This window comes from Canis lupus, chromosome 5 (genome assembly GCF_048164855.1).
Source record: "Canis lupus baileyi chromosome 5, mCanLup2.hap1, whole genome shotgun sequence".
In the NCBI taxonomy this organism is placed as follows: Eukaryota; Metazoa; Chordata; class Mammalia; order Carnivora; family Canidae; genus Canis; species Canis lupus.
Window position 1 is genome coordinate 12,925,742 of NC_132842.1, and position 23,193 is coordinate 12,948,934.

At 36.6% G+C, this 23,193-nt stretch overlaps 1 protein-coding gene across 5 annotated transcripts in view; it reads left to right on the plus strand.

The window, feature by feature from the left end:
• Positions 1 to 23,193, plus strand: part of EPC1 (enhancer of polycomb homolog 1) — a 94,513-nt gene that overhangs the window by 35,775 nt on the left and 35,545 nt on the right. The gene's annotated exons all lie outside the window — the stretch shown is intronic.

Consider the following 23,193-nt stretch of genomic DNA (forward strand, 5'->3'; position numbering starts at 1 on the left):
CAATGTTTGTATCATTTAAAGTGAGACCAGTCAGCTCACTTGAGCAGTTGAATGTAAGCATTAACCTTGGGTTCAAGCACCAAGTAGGAATACCATAGGAGTTTTTCTAGGTTTAAGATTTGCCCAGCAAGTAACAGAGGAAGAAGAGAGGCATAAGAGCATGAAAAGTTGTGAGGTAGATTATCATGATAGACCATGGAATCTAGACTGGATAGGCAGGGAAGAAGGAAGGGGAAGTGGTAGGAGTCATTGAAATAAAAGGCTCTGTGGGAGAGAAGTACTAGAATAGGTGAAACTAAGGAGAGGGTGGTGGTTAAAAAGTGAGATGCTTGATTTTAGATGTCAGAGGTGGTGGCACAGTTACCAGTGAAGGCAAGAGCTAGATTATAATCACAGGAGTGGTGGCTGAGGTGGGATGGAGGAAAAGATGAATGTGGGTGAGAAGGTCATGATGGCAGAAGTGTATTAGTAGTTGAGAGGAAGACTGGGAGCTCTGTGACTTAACCAAGAAAGTGTGTATGTCAGTCTTGGGAAGTGTGATGGTATGAATTTCTCAGGGGTTATGATTTTTGGAAGGATAGCAAAGTAGGAATAGTATGAGATTGGCAGTGGGAAACAAGGAAGATGAATAGTTAACGCACCCATAAGTATGTAGGACATGGGAAAATAAACAGCTTCTGCTTGAAAGGGCTTGAAAGGGCTACAGGGAGTACTATTTCTGGAAGACACTGCCAGGCTTCAGTTAGGACAAGAAGCTGAGGGAACAATGGAAAGAAGTTGAAACTTGTATGAAGAGTTTACTGATAAATCTCTATGCTAGAGAACAGAGCAGAAGAGTTTAGGAAGGCAGAGAAGGGTGGAAGGTTGGGTCATATTAGGTAATACTGAGGTCAGAAGCCAGGGAATGCTGTTAAATCTTGGGCTCTGTTGGTAAAGAGAGGTTTATCAGGCTAACTTCAGATGCACAAACTGTTCAAGAAAACCTTCCTAGTTGATAATCTGAACTGTATGAAGCCATTCCTGCGGCTAAATATGGTGTGATAGCCTGAAAGAAGGGCATCCCCAGTAGGTAGAAACTGGCTGCCTGATGAATTCCAAGGAGTATCTATCACTCCTGCAGTTAGATACAGGCATAACTCAGAGAAATTGTAGGTTCAGTTTCAGACCATTACATTAAGTAAATACTACAATAAGACCAGTCAGATGAATATTTTGGTTTTCCAGAGCATTTAAAAGTTATGTTTATAGTATACTGTATTCTGTTTAGAACTTTTGTAGGGGTTGTTACCATTTTGGAAATAACTTCATCAACATCATTTGTGGTATTTGAGTCAACAGACATAAAGCATAAAGTTCTTTTTATACTGTTACATTCACAATGATTTGTAGACATGTAGCATCTGTGATTGCCTCATTTTGTCTCCGAGGTACATACAAGCATTTACATGTTGAAATATATATTATAAATTACTTTCCTTTTATTTCTCCTTTGTTTTGCAATTAGGGTTTTGGTTTGAATATTTTTAAAATGTGTAAGGCAGAATAGTGAAGGACTTTGAAAAGAAGGAGCATTGAGTCTGATAGGGTTGAAAACGTCAACTCAACTTGGCTCAAAACATGAACTACAGAATAGAGCTGTAGTTAAAGTTCTGGTTATGCAATTAACCCTAAGTCTGGTATAATTGAGATCTTATGTTATTTATAGCATGATGCCTTACATATAGTAAGTGCTCAGATCTTTTAACTTATTTATTTTACTTTCATTTTTAGTCCTTGAAGGATAGAATGTGTTCTTTAGATTGTTTTTAAAAAATTTCAACAAATTTCCATTATAACAAATGTTTTTTGTTATGGAGTATTTTGATAGTACCAATTTTGATACACATATGGTTGTGTATAATAGGATGTGAAATACTAAGCAGAGTATCAAAGAATGTAGCCTTAAGTAGACAAGTATGTCAACTAAGTGGATTGTCTTTTCAGCTTAAACACGTTTGGTTTCCTAGTGGATGCTATGATGTATAAAATACATTTCGAAGAATTCATCAGGTGAAAAAAGTTTTCTGCACTTTTTAACAGGTCTTGTACACTTCAGTGATTTTTAGTTTTTAAGGCTGTTCCTTCACATAAATCTACACATTCGAATGTGAGAATTCCTTGTAGAAGGATAGGATGCTCTTGTATTCCTAAAGTTTGATAATTGCTTCTTCATTGGTCTCCTTACTCTGGTTTTCAAGTTTATAACCACCTCTCAAAGTTGTCAGGACAATCTTTTTAAAATTTGAATCTGGTTGTCGCTTTGATATCTAAAATCCATAAGTTGTTCGTTTTTCTGATAGAATAAAGTACAAAACTTTTTTTTTTTTTTTAATTTTTATTTATGATAGTCACACACAGAGAGAGAGAGAGGCAGAGACACAGGCAGAGGGAGAAGCAGGCTCCATGCACTGGGAGCCCGACGTGGGACTCGATCCCAGGTCTCCAGGATCACGCCCTGGGCCAAAGGCAGGCACCAAACCGCTGCGCCACCCAGGGACCCATTTTTTTTTAATTTTTATTTATTTATGATAGTCACACACACACAGAGAGAGAGAGAGAGAGAGAGAGGCAGAGACATAGGCAGAGGGAGAAGCAGGCTCCATGCACCAGGAGCCCGACGTGGGATTCGATCCCGGGTCTCCAGGATCACGCCCTGGGCCAAAGGCAGGCGCTAAACCGCTGCGCCACCCAGGGATCCCAAGTACAAAACTTTTAATTGGGTTTCTTGGGCCCTGGTCATCTGACCTCTATTATCCAGTTTTTTCTTTTCCTCTCCTTAAATTCTGTATTATTTATTTATTGTTGCATAATAAATCACTCCTACACTTAGCAGCTTAAAACAGCAAACACTTATTATCTTACACATTTTCTGAGGGTTAGGAATCTAAGCAGCTTCTGACTGATCCTGGCCTAGGGTCTTTCATAATGTCCCATTAAAGCTCTTGGCTAGGACTGCAGTCTTCTAAAGGCATGACTGAGTCTGGAGAATTTCACTTCCAAGCTCCCTCACATAGTTGTTAGCAAACCTCAATTCCTTAACTGGAGGCCTTTGTTCATGAACTTCTCCGTTGCTGTCTCATTGTCCTCACAATATAGCAGCAGGTTTACCTCAAAGGCAGTGACCCAAAAGAAAAAGATCACAAATGAGAGAGCATAAAAGAAACAGTCTTTTATGACTTAAATTTGGAAGTTATATATGATCATTTCTGTGATATGCTATTTATTGGTCATACAAACCAAGTCTGGTAAATGTAGGAGGGACCACACAAGGCTGTGGATGCCAGGAGATGGGGAATCATTGGAGGCTGGATACACAGTAGCCACATGCAGAATACTCTGACTCTCTTTCAAAGCCCCCACAGGTCTCATCCCATTTATAGTATCAGCTCATAGTCCAGAATCTCATCCAAATTGGTTTCAGATAGGTTGATGCTTCTCATATGTAGTTACTTAAGTACAACTTCTCTAATTTCTCTCAACCTGTTAAGCTAAAGAGAATTATCTGCCCGCTCCCTCTTCTACAGAATATACAATACTGGGTAAGGCTTAGGATAATCCTATAAAGCATTCCCCCATTCAAATCAGGAGGCAGAAGGTGAGGGGTGGTAGGCATAATTTGGAGTTCCCGTCCAAAGCATTTTTGAAATCCAGTCATATAAATTATGGTAGTTCCTTGGTCGAAAGTCAGTTCCTGAGTATAATTAACATAAAGCTCTCAGCTTTGCCCTTTGGGCATTTGGTTCTGCCCTCTACTCACCCTTTCTTTTTCCTGAAAGGTAAAACGTGTTTGTTACGGAGTTTTCTTTTTTTTTTTTTTTTTTTTTTTTTTTTGTTACGGAGTTTTCTTAGCTTGTTTCCTGCCAACATTTTGGGACTCTGAAGACCTTTTTTCATTTTGTATTGTCTCTTGTCTCTTTTAGTTCAAGCTGACAGTGTTTCAGAATATGTAATTCTTTTAAAAACTTTGTGGGTGTTCTATGTATGTTATTGGGGTCTATTTCATTAGTTGAATACCACACCCATAGGGATCTTTAGGATAAACCTTTTACTACATGAAAGGCTGCTGAGAGACCACACCCTTAAGCCTCTAAAAAAAAAAAAAAAAAAAAACTTATTGTCTGAGAGATTCTGAAGTGAATAATTTTCTTTACCAGGTCTTTTGTCCGGCACAGTCTGATCTTTCTTAGATTTTAACAAAAGATTGTATAGTCCCTCCTTCCATTTAGTTTTAGACAGTGTTTTTCTGTTAGTGCTCTGGATTTGATCTTGGCTCGGAGTCCTTTTTTAAATTTTAGTGTTTGCGTCCGGGAGAGACTGCACATTTTCAAAACCATCAACTCGGGGCTCTTCTTTAACATTTCTTCATTTAATTTAGTTTTTGTCACTTTTTGACTGCATAAAGCAGAAAAAACAAGGCAGCGCTTTCAGCTCTTGGTTTAAAATCTCCATAGCTGGGGAATCCCTGGGTGGCTCAGCGGTTTAGCCCCTGCCTTCGGCGCAGGGCGTGATCCTAGAGTCCCGGGTTGGAGTCCCACATCGGACTTCCTGCATGGAGCCTGCTTCTCCCTCTGCCTGTGTCTCTGCCTCTCTCTCTCTCTCTCTCTCTCTCTCTCTCTCTCTCTGTCTCGCAGGAATAAATAAAATCTTTAAAAAAAAAAAAATCTCCATAGCTAAATCACCCAGTTGATTAGGTAAATTTTCCACTTTTCACATAACTAAGGGTAACAGTGTTACCAAACTTTCTGCCCCTTCCTCTGACATCTGCCTTTTTTTCTGCCCTCATCCATCCAACACCATGAAGCGTTTATTAACAGTTTCTTCACTAATACTGTCCTTGAAGGTCATGGTCTAGTTCCAAAGCCATTCCCACATTTTAGATTTTTGTTATACAGTAAGGACTCAGTACCAACATGTGTGGTGATTATCTATGGCTACGTAACTGCTTATTCAAACCCTGGCAGCTTAAAACAAACAATCTGATCTACCTTTTCTCAGGATCAGGAATCTGGGAGTAGCTTTATTGGGTGATTCTGGCTCAGTGTCTGCAGAAAGCTGTTCAGGGTTGCAGTCATCACAACTGGGTAGTTTGCTTCCTGGCTTATGTTGGCTGGAGTCTTCTGTTCCTCATCACATGTGCCTCTCCATTTACTGCCTGTTTGTCCTAACAACCTGACATCTGGCTTCCCATTAGCAAATGATGCAATAGAAAGAGTGTGTTCACAGAAGCTGCATCTTTTATAACCTAGTCTTAGAAGTGCTATACCTTCAGGCACCTGTGTGGCTCAGTAGTTGAGCATCTGCCTTTGGCTGAGGGTGTGATCCTGGGGTCCAAAGATTGAGCCCAGCATTGGGCTCTCCATGGGGAGCCTGCTTCTCCCTCTGCCTATGTCTCTGCCTCTCTCTGTGGGTCTTCCACGAATAAATAAAATCTTTTTTTTTTTAAGTGCTATACCTGTCATCTCTGCTGTATGCTACCACAAGCCCTCTGCTCAATAAACTGAACTACATATTGTACTTAATGTTCTCTCAGTTGCTCACCTCTGCCTTTGTTTACACTGTCCCTCTTTTCCATGGATTCACTCAACAAACTCCTGTTTGCTATCAACTTTTATGAAGCCTTTCTTGACGTGCCTTCTCAAGCCTTGTCATACAAAACCTGAACTTCTAGAAAATAAATTAATGTGTTTGATTATTTCTTATTCTGAAACCCCTTTGAAAGCAGAAACGGAGTTGTATCTTTTAACATTGTTCTGTCACAAATGTTTCTTAATGTGTAAGTGTTCTGAGAAAATCTAGGTATTTGATGATTTTTTGGTGTGTTCTAAAATGGTAATTAGAAACCTATTTTAACTGCCTTTGAGCTTTTGGAGTGAGGCTAATGAAGGGTTAGGGTTTAAGGTATAATTTTTGTAAGATTAGGAAGGACATGAGACATTCTAATAATTATGCCAGAATTTTAAGCCAGAGAAAATGTCATGACCTTGCCAAAAGTATGTTTTGTAAAGCATGGCACTGAAAAGTGCTTAATTTATATTATATTGATTTATCAACTATTTGTAAACTTACACTTACAAAGTATAACGATAAATATTATGGGGTCTATAGACATGTCATTTCTTTCAAGGGGTTTGTAATTCATATGATAAACTGTAATCTAAGGCAGTCTTTTCAAGTCCTTGTAAAGATCAGAAATCTCTATTTTTACTTTGAGTAGTTTATCACTCAGAATCTAATAAAACTGTGGGAACTAACTTCTAACATTAAATTCCTGAAAAGTCCTCTTTCTTCCCCTATTTGAAGTAAATCTAAGTAAAATCATTTAAGATCAAAATCAATCATTTTACTCTAATTTAGGTGTTTACATTGAAATGCCTTTTCTCTGATCTGAAAGTGTTTTTTGAAAACCAAGATTTTGGTTGCAAGTATCACTTTATTCCCTTTGAAGTTTCCTTTTCCAAACCATAGTGACATCTTGAACTGTATATGAGAATTCTGTATGAATTTTTTGCCTTTGGTGAGTTTTTCTTTTGCAGTGCAATTCCAATAAAATAAGAGCATATCATAGAACCAGCTACACACAAATATATTCTTTTGTCTTGAGTTTTTCTGTGCACTATGTAAAAACATCTATTGAATACCTTTTTTTCTTTTCTTTTTTTTTTTTGTCTGAACTTTTGTGATTTTGTAAAATAGACTTTGGAAATTCTTCCTAACCCTTGTAGTGATGAAACATTTTCTTTGGGACAGAGTAAAGAAATGCTTCATAGGATTAACATTTTCCATGGTCTTTACATTTTTAGGATTTGATTTTTTCATATAAAATTTTTCAGTTGAACCTCAATTCTTGTTCATATCTAGAATTCTTATTTCTTAAAGATTTGTAATATTTTTTATCAGTAGGAAGAAACCAATTAAATAACTATAATGTCCCTTTATTTCCACACAGCTACCTTAAATCCTGCCTGGAATAAATCTTAAGTTTGAATAAAAAGCATCTGTAATTTGTCAGAGTTTTCACTAAATACCCTGCCTTATCAGTTGGGAAATAATGAAATATAATCTAATGTTTACTTTATGAAGTGGCATGAAACAAGATGACCACTCTTTTCATAGTATGTGTGCATCTTCTAACCATATTGCTGGGGCCTGTTGGTGAGGCATCTTTATGATACAGGTATGTTACCCATAACATCTTGGTGTTATGCTGTCCTTTCACTCAGTTTAATGCATTCAGATTTACTGTGAATTACAGTGGAGAAATTAGAGAATCAGGGTGAAAGTTCAGATAGGCTAGCAAGAGCTTACAGTACCCTGAATAAAAAATTCTTAGGTAGTTCACGTTATCTCCATTGCCACTTCCTTAATTCAAAGTACTGTCATCTCTTGCTAAGATTTTAGTACCTTCCTAACAAGTCTTCCCAAGACTGCAATTACTGCCTTCCCCAGTATTAACAAAACCAATGGTTCTTTGCAAACTGAAATCTTGTTGTGTTACTTCCTGCTGAAAACCTATAAAGAGTTCCCATTGCTCTTAAAGTGGCTTATATATTAGGCCTTTATATAATCTGGCCCCTGCCTTCTTTTAGTTCCTTGAAAGCTTTCCAGGTCCCTCCATCCACAGGATCATTTTTCATTTATTGCCATGTACTGACTCATTATTTCTCTACAAGTTGGTTTAGTAATCTCCCACAGATCCCTCAAATCTCAGATCCAGGTCACTTCCTGAGGTATCCATACACTGGGATAGATCTGTTACATGCTCCCATAATATATCTTTTTTTTAGAAATTAGTTATAAACTTCCATTTCATTTATGTGATTATTTGACTAATCTTTACTATATGACTCTTAGCTCCCAGGTACCTTTAGCAGCGGAACTTTTAGTGCCTTCATTTTTTGTTGAATGAAAGGCTGGGTTGGCCTATTGTTAATTTATATGTTTCTAATTCAGTTTGTCCCAGAGTTGTGTTTAGAGATGAAGAGCATGAATCCCATTGTAATTTAGAATTACATGAGGGTAATGTTTCCAACAGATTTTTCTAACATATGGTTACTGTGTGATTAGACAAGTCCTAACTACTAGACCTCACTTTTATCATTTATAGAAGGAACTGGAACTAGTTGATATATAAGCTTGCTCTGACTCAGATAGATGTTCGGTGATATTAATGGTTTCCCTTAATCATCAGGACAAAGACTGATTTTTAAGATTTTATTTATTAGAGTGCACACATGTGCACAAGTGAGGGGAGGGTCACACATAAAGGGAAACCCTACACAGAGGGTAGCATGAAACTCTACACAGGGCTTGATCCCAGGACCCTGAGATCATGACCTGAGCCAAACTCAGATGCAACCAACTGAGCTACCCAGGCGCCCCCAAAGATTGGCTTCTAACTTCATTGTCCATTGAGTTGATTTGGAGGTTCTATTCTCTGTTACCCCACTCTAGGATTCAGCTGACAGAGCAGCCTCTATTCTGAACTTTGCTGGACACTGTAATAGAGAACTCTGTAAGATCTCTTACCTTGTATCAGTTACTCAGATGCTCTGGCCAGAAATTATATGCCACCTAGGCTCACAGCTAATTGCCCAGAATAAGCCACACCCTTCCACCTACCTATGAAGGAACCAGGAGGTACAATCCTACCATATGATCAAAAGGCAAAGGAAAAAAAAATATTTGACAAACAACATCAATGTCAGATCTGCCCTTCTATTCAACCAAAGATTTGAATTGCTGTCTTTACCACAAAACATATTCTTCTTCTCCCTAGTGAACCCAGCCCTAAAGTCCCAGCATCAAGATGGAACATTAGGATCAGGTGAAACACACAATTCTCTACATTGGTTTGGATGTGTTTCCTCTTGATCTGGAGATCTGTGAATGAAAACACTATCTGTATCACCACCTGCTACCCTCCTACTCCTGCTATACTATACACACACACCATATACTCAGAATAACAGAGCCTTGATAACCGCAATAAACATTTCCATTTGGATAATGGAAGGTTGAGGAAAACATAGCACTCTCTCTCTAATCCATAACAACTCAGAAATTCTACCAGGCTGACTTTAAAAGGGTCCCCTTCCCCTGGATTTGGGGAATATTCTTGTTTAGGTACTAAATCTTCTCTCCTTGAAGGTCTCCCCAGTCATTGTTTTGAGATTCTTAGCATTCTTTCATTCTCTGTCGTCTTCCTTGGCGTCATCTGAAGTAGGTATTAGAAAATATGCCCTTTTGGGAGCTAATGTAAGTGTACTTTTAAATCAGATTTTAATCTGGACTTTCGGTTTTTGTCAGCACAACTTTGTAGGCTTCTAATAGGTTTCCATTTAGTTCCATATGCCAGTAGCCTGTATTCATAGTCTTTATCAGATGTCAGTCTCCTAATTGCTAGGAGCATAAACCTATTAACTTTTGCAGGAAAAGCTACACTCTTAATGTCTTGTTTTTCCTGTGAGCATTTTGTTCAATTGAAAACATTAACATAGTTTTGATTGGGTCTCTGCTTTCAAGACTCTAATCCATCCAAATATTTTATTGTAAGTATCATGGCCCTACTGTGAGTTAAACCTTACCCTCAAGGTTGATTACTCTTTCTCGTTGTTAGCCCATGCCTTCTTGATTTGACACATGGCTTGGGTTGAGAAGCATTCTTCAAATACTACAAGTCCCTGAATGTTTGGACTCTTCCTTTTCATTCCTGCTTACTAATAGTTTTAAATATTTGTTTTTTATAATACCAAACAACCAACACACCATTTAATGTCGTTTTTTAAACTCTTCTAGAGCTGCAGGTTTGTACATATTTGTGCATAACCAAGTATTTTGTACTGCCTGATACGCATTACTAGCCTTCCACCCTCGGAGAAGTTTCCTTGCTGCTTGGCACCCAGACTAATGGCATATATTTTAGCCTTTGTGTCACATTAGTATCCCACTTCTGAACCAATTTATATCATTCGGAATCAACTAGGTTATGATGTGATAACAAACAACCCTAAACATTTTTTTTCTTGTTTTCTGTAACGTTTTTTATGGATCAGACGGGGAACCAGGCAGATGTAACAATCAACGTCTCAAGTATGATGGCAGGTAGAAGGAGATTTCAAATCTTTCACCAGCAATTAAATACTCTGGCCTAGAAATAAGTCACTTTGACTCACAACTCATTGACCAGGGGTAGTCACCTAGCACCACCAACCACGGGAGAGCCAGAAAGTGCAGTATTATTGTGTGTCTGGAAAGCAGCCAGGAATAATTTGATGAACAGAACTGAAGGCTGTTACACTTTCCGTATTTATCTTTGTGTATTGGAGAAAGAGAATGAAGAAAGGGGGATATTTGAGGACATTTGTGAAGATAGATAAAAAGTGTATCTTTAGAGGTGCCCGGGTGGTTCAGTCAGTTGACCAAGGACTTGATTTCAACTCTGGTTCATGATCTCAGGGTTCTGGAATCAAGCCCCAGGTTGCATTCCTGGTTCAGCAGGGAGGGGGATCTGCTTGAGATTCTCTTTCTCCCTCTGCCCTTCCCCTCTGCTCATTCTTTCTAAAATAAATAAAATTTTTTTAAGCATACCTTCAGTAAACTATGTTTTACGTCTCCTGAACGTAAGGTTTTTAACACATCCTTCACTCCATTTAGATAGTAAGTTTTGCATTCTGACCATAGTTTGGTCAGACTATAAATATCTCACTAGGATGTTTATTTTGATTGTCATCATCAGTTTGAAATAAACATAAATTCCTAATTACATACAGGTGTCTCAACACCAGCCCTCTGCTACCATTTATTACTGAAAAATTAATTTGCCTTTATGGAGTTTAAAAAAAAATGAGTGTCTGCCACAGTTTACTTCTTTAAATGAGATCATGGAAGTATATTATTTATTCTCTGTTTAGGTATAGAAAAATGAGCCGTTCATTCTGACCAAATTTAATGCAGTTCCTGAAATGATACAAACTTTTTAGCATGATTTAATACTTTTGTAGGAAACTTGTCTTAAATGTTGTCTGGAGCTTTATTTAGTTATTTCATCACTTTCTGCTATGAAATAAGAGAATTTGTGTTGTGTTTCTATGAGCCTAAATAAAGACCTTTGCAAGAAAGAATATAATTTCCTTTCTCTTATGTCTATAAATACCAACTAGAGATAATAATTTAAATGTGTTAGGATTAAGTCTAAAAGTGTTATACATACATTTCAAGTTTTACAACTTTTTGTACTTCCACAAAAGTTCCATATTTTTCTCTCATTTCCATAGGAAAGAGGAAACTGGATTTATTTTAGGTAGTATTAAATTAGTTATAAGATATCCCAGTGAGTTACCTCATATCCATTGTGGTATAAAGTTTATGGTAAAAATAATCTTTGAAATGATTTACTGCCATTAATTTTGCTCTGTCCTCAGCTGGGAGGACAGGGCTTCCTTATAACTGCAGTGCATGGGGTTTTTTTTGTTTTTTTTTTTTCCTTTTGTACTTTAAAGTGTGTAGAGAGACCTCATTTTTCCATAAAAGCTGTGAAAGTGAGTATAGTCACTATAGTATGGTGCCTGAATTTGTCATTTTAAAGTTCTATAGTGAGTGAGATTTGACTGTCTTCAGAGGTTAGGATTGCTTTAACAGTGACGGTCTGCCAATAAAAATTAATTGGAGATTTAAAATGTCCTCATTTGGGGCACTGAGGTGGCTCAGTTGGTTAAGTGTCAGATTCTTGATCTCCGCTCAGGTCAGTTCTCCATCTCAGGGTCATGAGCTCAAAGCCTGGCATTGGGCTGGCTCCATGCTGGGCTTGGAGCCTACTAAAATAAAATAGAATAAAATAAAATAAAGTATCCTCATTTATAGGATTAGTAGGAGAAAGGATGTCACTTAAGAAAACATAAGGTAAATGTAGACTTAGTCTTATTAATTTATTGATCCAAATATAGCTACAGTAAAACAATTCCTATTAATATAGGTTATAATCTTTTGAAATTTGCTATTTTAATAATAATACACCACCACTTTATAGTAGTGGTGTAATAATAATTTCACTTACTTCTCATTGCAACCTTTATAAATCAGGCAGCATTTTCTTGCCCTTTACTAATAAGGAATAAAGGTAAAGTTGGTGTCATTATGTTATAAAAAGCTAACAAGTGTGCTAGGTATGTACTAAGAGGTTAGCTGCATTTCTTATCTCATTTTATCTTTATAATAGCAGTTACCTCGTTTTACTAATAAGAAAATTTAAGGTCAGAGAAGTTAAGTCATAATTAGTAAGTGACAGAATTGGGATTCCAATCTAGGTTTCTGACATCAAAAATGTGTGCTTTTAGATAGTATACTTTGTATATCTCTTCCTATTTGATAAAGAGTATTCTAATATAAAATAAAAATTAGAAATTCTATTTCCATGCAATATATTTTATAATTTGTAAGAAGAATTTGTGGCACAAAATACCATTAAATTAGAATAATTTGAAATTATGAAGTATTTATTTTCATCTACCACTGTATTAAATAAAGGGGAAGTGAGTTTGAGTAAGTGAAGGAAACATAATTTAAACAAGAATGTTTTGAGTCTATGGGAGCTCTTTTTATTTTTTAGCCACTAAAGAAGACAGAACTTCAGAAATTATACTGGGAGTTTTGTGGTTTTGGTGGAACCAAGGGACTTGGTGTTAGTGAAGGAAGAAAATTTTGTGTAATTAGTTTTAGGGTATCACGAGCTATGATTTCTTCCTATATTAGTCATGTTACAACGTTTTCCACAGTTACCTTAAACATGCACAAATCTTTTATATATATATTCATATATATATATATATATATTTTTTTTTTAAAGATTTATTTGAGAGAGCATGAGTAGGGGGCAGGACAGAGAGGGAGAGGGAGAAGCAGGCTCCCCACTGAGCAGGAAGATGGACTTGGGTCTGTATCTCAGGACCCTGAGATCATGACCAGAGCTGAAGGCAGAAGCTTATCTGACTAGCCACCCAGGTGCCCTCTGAAAGTTTATATTTTGGTGGTTAAACAAAATAGAACAGTGTAACAGCTGTCTCGATTGCTACATCCTAGCTACATTGCTACATCCACTAGCAGGGAATCAATCAATAGATCAATCTGTTATTTTTGATGGAAGAACAATCACCAAATTTAGTCTAACTTGAGATTGTTTCAATCTTAGATTAGTATATAGATCCTTATCTCTCTAGGGTGGTTAATATTTAGTATCCTCTTGACTTCTTTTATGGCAAATTATGTAATTGTACCTAAATAAAATACTTTATTTTTTTAATTTCCTTTCTTTTTTTTAAAAGGATTTTATTTATTTATTCATGAGAGACACAGAGAGGCAGAGACCCAGGCAGAGAGAGAAGCAGGCTCCCTGCAAGGAGCCCGATGTGGGACTCGATCTTGGATCCCAGGATCACACCCTGAGCCGAACGAAGGCAGACGCTCAACCACTGAGCCACCCAGGCGTCCCTTCTAATTTGCTTTTAATTCAAATTTAATTCTCTTCTTAGAGGGAAACCCCTATTTATTTCTGTAAAAGGATTCTTTTATTTCCACTTTTGGTAAAATGTGTCAAAGATATAATAACAAAGTGTTGGAAGTCCAGGGGGAGAAGTACAAATTTTCATGTATTTCTACTGTCTGTCCAGCAAGATAAAACAGTATTTACAAAAAGGAAACATATTTTACCCATTACTGTAGACCTCTATACACGTAAAGATAATATATATGTTAACGATTAAGAGTAGTTACACAGGAAACATGTACCTGATCTTGGTTCTTCTAGGACTTAATCTTCCACAGCTCCATTCTTATCTATGGTACCTGGGAATCACCAGAGTTAAGCTTTTTGAGCACCAATTTAATAAAGCACTCCAAAGAGAATTCTGTAAGAGAAGTTATTAGGAAATTGCTGTTACTTCCTCAGCCTCTCTGGTCGTAACTCTCCATGGATCCTTGTAGCCTTGATACTGCTGTACATAACTTCAGCTGTTTAAAGTCCTTTCTGTTTCTCTCTTGCTATTGGGTCCTCCCCTGAGTACCAACAAGAACTCAGCCATACATGGGGAAGGCAGAAGACAAAAAGAAGGAATTAAGCCATAGTAGAAAGACCATGGGGTTCTCAAGTCAGACCTCAATGCAAATTCTACTTCTACCACTTCGGTCAAGTGACTTAATTATACCGAGCTTCACTTTCCCTGTAAAATAGGTATAGTAATATATCTCAAGAATGAAGATGACGTGGGGGCACCTGGATGACTCAGTTGGGTAAGCGTCATGCTCTCTGGGTCCTGGGATTGAGCCAGCACGTTGGGCTCCCTGCTCAGTGGGGAGTCTGCTTTTTCTCCCTGTACTTCCCCACCCCCTGCTCATGCATGCACGTGCTCAATCTCTCTCAAATAAAGTAAAACTAAAAAAAAAAAGTACCTAATATAGGGTCTGAACATAGAGATAAAATTTTACTCAATAAATTTACTTCCAGGACATCTGGGTGGCTCAGCAGTTAGGCATGTCTGCCTTTGGCTCAGGGTGTGATCCTGGAGTATCAAGATCAAGTCCCACATCAGGCTTCCTGCACGGAGCCTGCTTCTCCCTTTGCCTGCCTCTGTCTCTCTCATGAATAAATAAAATCTTTAAAAAAAAAAAAAACTTCCCTCTTCTCACTGTCATTTTCACCATGTTTAAATAGTACAGCATGTTTTCATGTTTGTCCATGACCCACCTTCCCGCAACCCAGCTGCTGAATCTGCCAAAGTAAAAAGTGTAAATAAGCGTAAAATATCATTATCAGGAATCTCCAAACTTGGCATAAGGATCAGGTGGTAAGTATTTTAGTCTTTGCATGCATTACAGTTTATCACAATTACTTGGTTCTGCTGTTGTAGGGCACAAGCAGCATGGACAATATGTAAATGAATGAGTATGGCTATGTTCTGTTAAAACTGTTTACAAAAACAGATGGTAAGCTCAATTTGCCCGCCTCCCCAGGCTGTAGTTTGCCAACCACTAATCTGTGTTACTGTCCATAAAAGGGAGTTCTATTGTCAGAGATTTCATAGCCTGAAAACAACCCCAGTTTTAAAAAATAAACTCTGAAAAATCTCAATATGAATTGAACAGTGGAGTCGTAAGATTAGGTTTCCCAAAATTGACAGATTCTGTTATTGTAGAAGAGAATGGTTTTTATGTATCACGGGTTTAACATTATTTTAATGCTTATCATAGTTTTTAGTCCCGAAAATTAAAGGACTTGGTCCCACCAAACATTTAGGTGAATCACACTAACGGTGGTCAACAAATAATTAGGATATCTTTACTTCTGAAGTACTGATTTGAAAAATCATGGTGTGTTTTAGGATGTGTAAAATCTGTGAAGATTCTTCTGTAAAGAAACTGTTCAACGTTGTTTACCCCGTCTATGCATTTCCCAAAATTAATCATTGAACTCTTCACCTAACACTTAATGGTATCTCTAGAACTACTATTTAGAAGACAGTATTCTGATAATATCTAGCTTAGATACGGAAATTAAGAGCCAGAAAACTTTCACTGACTTAGGGAGATCAGAGATTGTACAGTTAGTTGGCAGTAATTCTGGGATTTTTTTTCTTCTTTTTACTCTTAGCTTAAAAAAAAAAAAAAAAAAAACTATTTGGAAATAATTTCAAGCTTACAAAAAAGACTGCAAGAAAAAGAGTAGTATACCCACACATACATTTTGTTAACATTTTGCCCAATTTGCTTTGTTTTTTCACATACTCTTACCATACACAAACACATACATACACATATTTTCCCAAACTGTTTGAGAGTAAGTTGCTTACTTCATGACATGGCCTACACTATGATGCAGTTTCTGAAGATTACAGTCTCTTTTTTTTTTTTTTTTTTTTAATTTTTCAATAGAGGATCCCATTTGAGTTTGTTTTCTCAATTAGATTCAGGTTGTGCACTCCCAGGTAGAAATTTACATAAAGGATGTTGTGGTCTCATTGTATCACATCTGTAGGCACATCATTTATTTGCTCCTGATTGGTAATATTAGTAATGTTATTGATCACCCAAAGTATGGGCCAATTTCTCCACTGTATAGTTACTAGTTTTCCCTTGCAACTAATAAACAATCTGTGGGGAATCTACATCCTCTTAAGAATTGATATAGTGAAGTAGTTAAGAGATCATACTAGGGGCACCTGGGTGATTCAGTTGGTTAAGCATCTGCCTTCAGCTCAGGTCATGATCTCTGGGTCCTGGGATTGAGCCGCACATTGGGCTCCCTGCTCAGCAAGGAGTCTGCTTCTCCCTCTCCCCACTCCATGCTCCCCCCCCCCCTCAAATAAAATCTTAAAAGAGTTCATACTAGAGTCACAGCTGGGTTTGAATCCAGCATTTTATATGAACTTAGGCAAGTTTAGTAATACGTGAAATAAAGATGATAGTTGCCATGCCTTTTTCTACATATGTATATACATATAATACATAGAATATAGTTAAGAGCTTTTTTTTTTATTTTAAAGATTTTATTTATTCATGAGAGACAACACAGAGAGAGAGGCAGAGACATAGGCAGAGGGAGAAACAGGCTTCCTGCAGGGAGCCCGACGTGGGACTCAATCCTGGGACCCCAGGATCACACCCTGAACTGAAGGCAGACTCTCAACCACTGAGCCACCCAGGCATCCCTAGTTAAGAGGTTTTAATGAAATAAGATATATGAAACTTAGGCCTGGCATGTAATAAATGCTCAGTATATGTCAGCTATTACTATTTTAGTCCTGGAAAGGTGTATTAGCAGGCATAGTAATAAAGCCTAAAGCTTTATAACCCAGAGTTATAAAGGAATTCATGAAGTCAGTTTTTCCAAATACTGTTATATAATAGTTGTAAGAGACTTTTTGAAAAGGGTAGATATCCTAGTAGAATTATAAAGAATACAGAGCAGTTTAGATGGACTTAAAAGACAGGAAACATCCCATATAGGTATTAACTAAAAAAGGTCTTTAAATGTCCCTTATGGCTAGAGTGTGAAATTCAGAGTAGAAACTGGTTAAGGTATTAGGCAAGAATTAGCTAGAGGTAGATCATGAAGGACTCTGTTTGCCATGCCAAGAAGTTTGAATTTTCATCATAAAGGCAGTAGAGAGCCAAGGATGAAATGTGAGAGTGATGGGATCCAACTTTTAGAGAGACCCTGGCAGCTACTGAAAATAACTAGAGAATAATGTAATACCAAAAGCAAGGAGGCTAGTTGCTGCCTGAACTGAGACGATGGGATTTAAAAAAAAAAAAAAAAAAAACACCAAATAATTTCTAGACATAAAATGAATGAGAAATCTATAGGATCTGATGGCCTTATTTGGAAATGGGGAAGTAGGAAGCGGGAGCGAGAAGGAAAACTCAAGGCTTCTGGCTTGAATGACTGGATATATGATGGTGCAATTCACTGCAGTAGGTAAAACAGGAGGAAGAACAGATTTGGAGAGTCAGCAGATGGGGATGTTCATGTTACATGAGGTCTGTCTGTAGAACATGTAGTAAGAGGTCTTTATACACGTGCCTAGAATTTAGCAGAAATCTGGGATAGAAATTAAGATTTCGAATCACACACAAAAAAAGATTTCGAATCACATCATCAACACACAAAAGGCAGTTAAAGCCATGATAATGGATGAAATTACAAGAGTGAGTATATATAAGGGCTAAAGACTAAGTCTTGGCATGGCTTTTGTTTGTGTTAAATAATATAAACATGTTTAGTTTTAAAGAGGTTGTTTTTTTTTGTTTTTTTTTTTTTTTTAAGATTTTATTTATTCATGAGAGAGAGAGAGAAGGCAGAGCCTGGCAGAGGGAGAAGCAGGCTTCATGCAGGAAGCCTGATGTGGGACTCCTATCCCAGGACCCCGGGTTCATGACCTAGGCCGATGGCAGGCGCTAAACCACTGGGCCACCCAAGGATCCCATTTTTAAAGACGTTTAAATTAGATTATTCAAGCTGTTGATTTAGGGTATTAACCCCTCAAAATGGTAAGCACCATTTGTATTTTATTTGACCGCACAAGTTAAAAGGTATTAAATAATGGCAGATGAGTAGCTCCCCAGGCTACGTTGGGAGTTTAGAAATCGTCAGCATAAAGATGATAACCAAAGGTAAGAGCTTCTTGAGACGCCTGGGTGGCTCAGTGGTTGAATGTCTGCCTTTGGCTCAGGGCATGATCCTGGAGTTCCAGAATCGAGTCCCACATCGGGCTCCCTCCATGGAGCCTGCCTTCTCCCTCTGCCTGTGTCTCTGCCTCTCTCTTTCTGTGTCTCTCATGAATAAATAAATAAAATTGTTACAAAGAGAGAGATTCTTGAGCCTTTTAAAATAGAATTTCTAAACTCCAATAAAAATATATAAAAAAAGAAAGAAAGAAAATATATAATTTCTAGGGAAGCATTCCACTTAGATTATCACTTTTTGTGAGAATGGAAAGAAGCTAATTTTAGTCCCTTCCCCTTCACATGCCAGTCATCACATTGGGCATGCAGACTCTTAAGCAGATCCAGCGCAATCCAAGTCTAAAGGGATATATGAGGGCTACAAAGAAAGGACATGAGAAGGCAAGCATCAAAATTGAACTTAATTTTGCCTTGGACTGCTCTTAGTAACTTTACGTCCTGAATATTTTGTTAAGAAAAGTGCTAAATTGACAAATATTTCACACTAAAGAGAAGTAACAAAACTGGACTGTTTTACCTGTAGTTTAGTGATTTTTTACTGTTTTTTGCTCTGGAAATAAAAGTAATTTCAGGGTATTGAGGTTTAAGTGGGAGGAGAGGTAGAGGGTAAAAGTCCTACTATCTTTTACCATTTATTTCTTGTAGAAAATAATAAATATTGTTCTTTTTCTTCCCAAATAGTCCATATCTTCCTTCAACTATTTTAACTGATCACCCTGAATATTTTAAATACAAAAGCAAAATGTGTTCAAGCCTTAATTTTTTCTTTGTTTATATGAAGTTTAATCTTAGTTTTATGAATTCTATTCCAAGCCAGAAGTATTTGTGGACCTTAAATAACTGGCACAAATCACTGGCTCATTTATTCAGTAAACATTTATGGGATATTTGTATGTGTTAAGCACAGTTCTAGACCTGAGGTAAAGGTAAGGAAAAAATAAATTCCTACCTTCATGGATCTTCTATTTTAAGGAGAGAAGATAAGACAGTAAAATAGTAAGTAAATTCAGTAGTCTATAAGGAGGTATAAAGTGCTAGAAAGGAAACAAAGTGTTCTGGGGTTAAGAGAAGGGAAAGATTCCATATTTTTTGCAGTATTATGAAAATTTCAAGTGTATAGTAAAATTTCAAGAATTTGCAGTGACCACCTATATACCTACTTGCTAGATTCTCCTATTAACAGTTTACTCTCCTTACTTTATCTAAACACATCCATCCATCTCTCCATTTTGGGGGGCATTTCAAAGGAAATTGCAGGCTTCAGTGCATGTTTTACTAAATACTCAAGCATGCATGTCATTAATTACAGTTTAGTATTCACTGTTTTTTTTTGAGGTAAAATTTACATGCAAAGGAATACACAAATATTTGGTATATATTAGCTGAATTTTGACAATTCATAAATTTTCATAATCCAACCCTCATCAAGATGTGGAGTATTATTACCCTCATCACTGAAAATTTCTTCTTGCCCCCATGACCCCAGAAACAAGTGCTGTTTAGATTTTTTTTTTTTTTTTTACCATAGATTAATTTTGTCTGTTTTAAAACTTCATGTAAATGGACTCAGAGAACATGTGCTCTTTTACATGAAGCTGTTTTTACTCCCCTCAGTATTTTTGGAATTTACTCATATTGTTGCATGTATATTTTTGTTGTGGAATAATATTCCATTGTATTACTCTACCATAGTTTGTTCATCTGTCCTGTTGATGGATATCTGTGTTGTTTCCACTTTGGGACTATTATGAATAAAACCATATGAATAGTCTTATTCAGGTCTTGTTGTGGGCTTGGGTAAATACCTACCAGGGGGATTGCTGGGCCATGTGAACTATGTATATTTGGTTTTATGAGATCTGCCCATCGCTTTTTTCTCAGTAACATGATGTATGGAATTTTAACTAAAATTCCATATCCTCACCATCATTTGATGTTGTTGGACTCAAGGTTATCTTTCTGGTGGATGTATAGTGGGAGAGCTGGCAAGGTGTTTGCAAAGATGACTTTTGAACAAAGACTTAAAGGTGAGGGAGCAAGCTATTTAAGTTTGGAAAAAAGCAAAGAATCTAGTATGCAAGAGCAAGCCAAGTGAGTGAGGAGATTAGTAAATGATGCCAGAAAGGTAACAAAGAGAAATGCAAATCATGCTGGATCTCTTAAGCAGTTTTAAGAACTTTGGATTTTATTTTGAATGAGGTAAGAAATAATTGGAATATTTTAAATGGAATAATAGTATGATTTGACTTGTATATTAACAGGTTGGCTGTTCTGTGAAGAATGAACAAAAATAGACTCAGGGAAACCAGTCATAAAGTTATCATACCGAGCCAATCAAGAATTGGGGTATTTGGATGTAGAAAAACTATGGAGTCCTTGCTGGAGCCATATTCCTGAATAGGCATTGATGTTTTAGTTCTTAGAAATGTCAATGTATGATAGGAAAGTAATTCAGTTCAGTGCCTTTGTTCAAGTAGCAATGGAGTCTAGCTCTACATGCATAAATAACGGGGAAGGGGGATTTAAATTTCTTTTTTTTTTTTAATTTTTATTTATTTATGATAGTCACAGAGAGAGAGAGAGAGAGAGAGGCAGAGACATAGGCAGAGGGAGAAGCAGGCTCCATGCACCGAGAGCCCGATGTGGGATTCGATCCCGGGTCTCCAGGATCGCGCCCTGGGCCAAAGGCAGGCGCTAAACCGCTGCGCCACCCAGGGATCCCTAAATATCTTAAGTGGCTTTTTACAAATTAGTAATCACTTATTTCGCCATCAGGAATTTTATATATTGTTGCTTATAATAAACTTTTTAATTGCATAACCCAAGAGGTTTAATATGGTCTTAATTATATCTAAGTGTTAAGGTTATCATTTGCTTAAATAAAAATTTAATGAATAAGTGAATATAATTTAATCTTTATTTTTTAAAAATCTTTGTTTAGTAATTTGTACAATATAACCTTGAATAGGTCTTTTTGCTTTGTTAATATGCATTAGATTTTTTCTTTTTCTTTTTTCACCCATTTTATTTAGACAGATACTTACCATTTTTCTGTAATGATACGAAGTGTTGAATATCTGTAATAAAGCAAAATACCATACTAGATGCTGAGTAGGTTACAGAGGTAATTGTACTTAGTCTTCATCCTAAAAAAACATTAAAGCCCCCAAATAATACAAGAGAACACATCTTTTAAAGGAAAAAATACAAAGGTTAGTTAAACATACTGTCTACATTTTGGAGATGAGTATATAAACATAATTACAACACAGTTTTTAAGTAGGGACTGTAGTACTGTAGAAGCACAAATTGAGCATTTCTGTTAAGGGGAGAAAGAGGAAAGATAATTTTAAACCAGACTTTGAAGAACAAGCCGGAATTTCCCATGGTGGAGTGGGGGCATGGTGAACAGTAATGTTAACAGATGTATCCATCCATGTGAGCAAAGGCACAGAGCAAATGTTAAGACACATTCGCAGTACTGTCCTTACAGATAGCTTTTATCTACACAAAGCTAATGTCACTCTCATTTTATCAATAAAAATGGTAATTTCTGATTTCTCAAATATAAGTGAATACCCTGTTCAGAGCCAGTTTAACCCTTTCACATTAGCTACCAATAATGCATTTAACAAGGAGACCATAATAAGGCAATTTGAAAGGGCAACATTTTTCTAGGGGTAAACAAAAATAAAAGAGGAGAGTAAAAAAACAACTATTGGAGAGAATAGAGGGCAAGATGGGTAAGGGGGGGAAAACAAAATAATACAAATAGGTAGCAGAGTGACATTCTGGACTTGGGGTCTGAGGAGGAATCTAAGATTCTTACGTAGGTCTCTGTAAAACCCATGCTCTTTCAGTGTACTAGGCAGGCTGAAGTAACATGAGTGAATACTCTTGGAGCCCAGTGCCGTGATAGCAAGGTTCATAGAGACGTGACAGTATGCCTCTGAACTTTGTAAAGATCGTTGTTCATTCTTTTCAGATCCTCTTTTGTATGGCTCTTTTGCTTTTATTTTATTGCTGCATATACAAAATATAATTACTTGTAGTGCAAGAAGCTTTTTAAGTTATTTGCTTAATCATAAGTTATAGTTCATCTAATTCAATTTTATGTAGGATCAAATATTAAAGAATTCTTTAGGTTATTTAATTTTATTTACCTTGTTTCCTGTAAAACCAAACTGGAATTTATGCCTCTGTTATTTTTATGAAAAATTGGAGTTGTATTTGGTGATTTGGTGCTTAATATAAATATTCTGTAATATAAAGAAATTTTACCTATCTAGTGTGTCAAATGTATAAGTAGTCTTCAGTTTCCCCCCTTTTTAAAACAATCTTTTAACTCCCATTACTGCAGATGTTAGCTTAAATTTCTCTTTGTGCTAGTGAAAATACTGTCCTTGAAATCCTTTTCCTTTTACCATAACACATTGTACTTTTTCTTCATAGCACTTCGCACACCGTGCAAATTATTTTTAGAACTATTTTACTAGTATCTGTTCTCCCTACTAGAGTATAGGCTCTACAGTGTTAGGGGACTGTGTGTGTTTTATTCACAAAATTGTTTTTCCGTGCCAGGCACAGGGTTGGCACTCAATAAACATGGACTAAGTTAATGAATGAATAAACTTAATCCTAAATACTCTGCTCCATATCTGTAGTTTTTGTTCTATACCAATATTGCCCAAGCTGTGTATTAACAAAAGTTCTCTATGAACTATTAATAGATATTTTCTGAAAAAAATTATTTTGTAGTCATAGGCTTGGAATGACTATATTCCACTCTTGAACAACCACAATATACATTAATGTGTTCAAAGTTCTCAGAAGTCCTAACGTTTAAAAAAAAAAAAACAACAACCTAAGTTTAGAATCCATCACTCTTTTTTTGTTAAAAAGTTAAAAAACTGTCCAACTCTA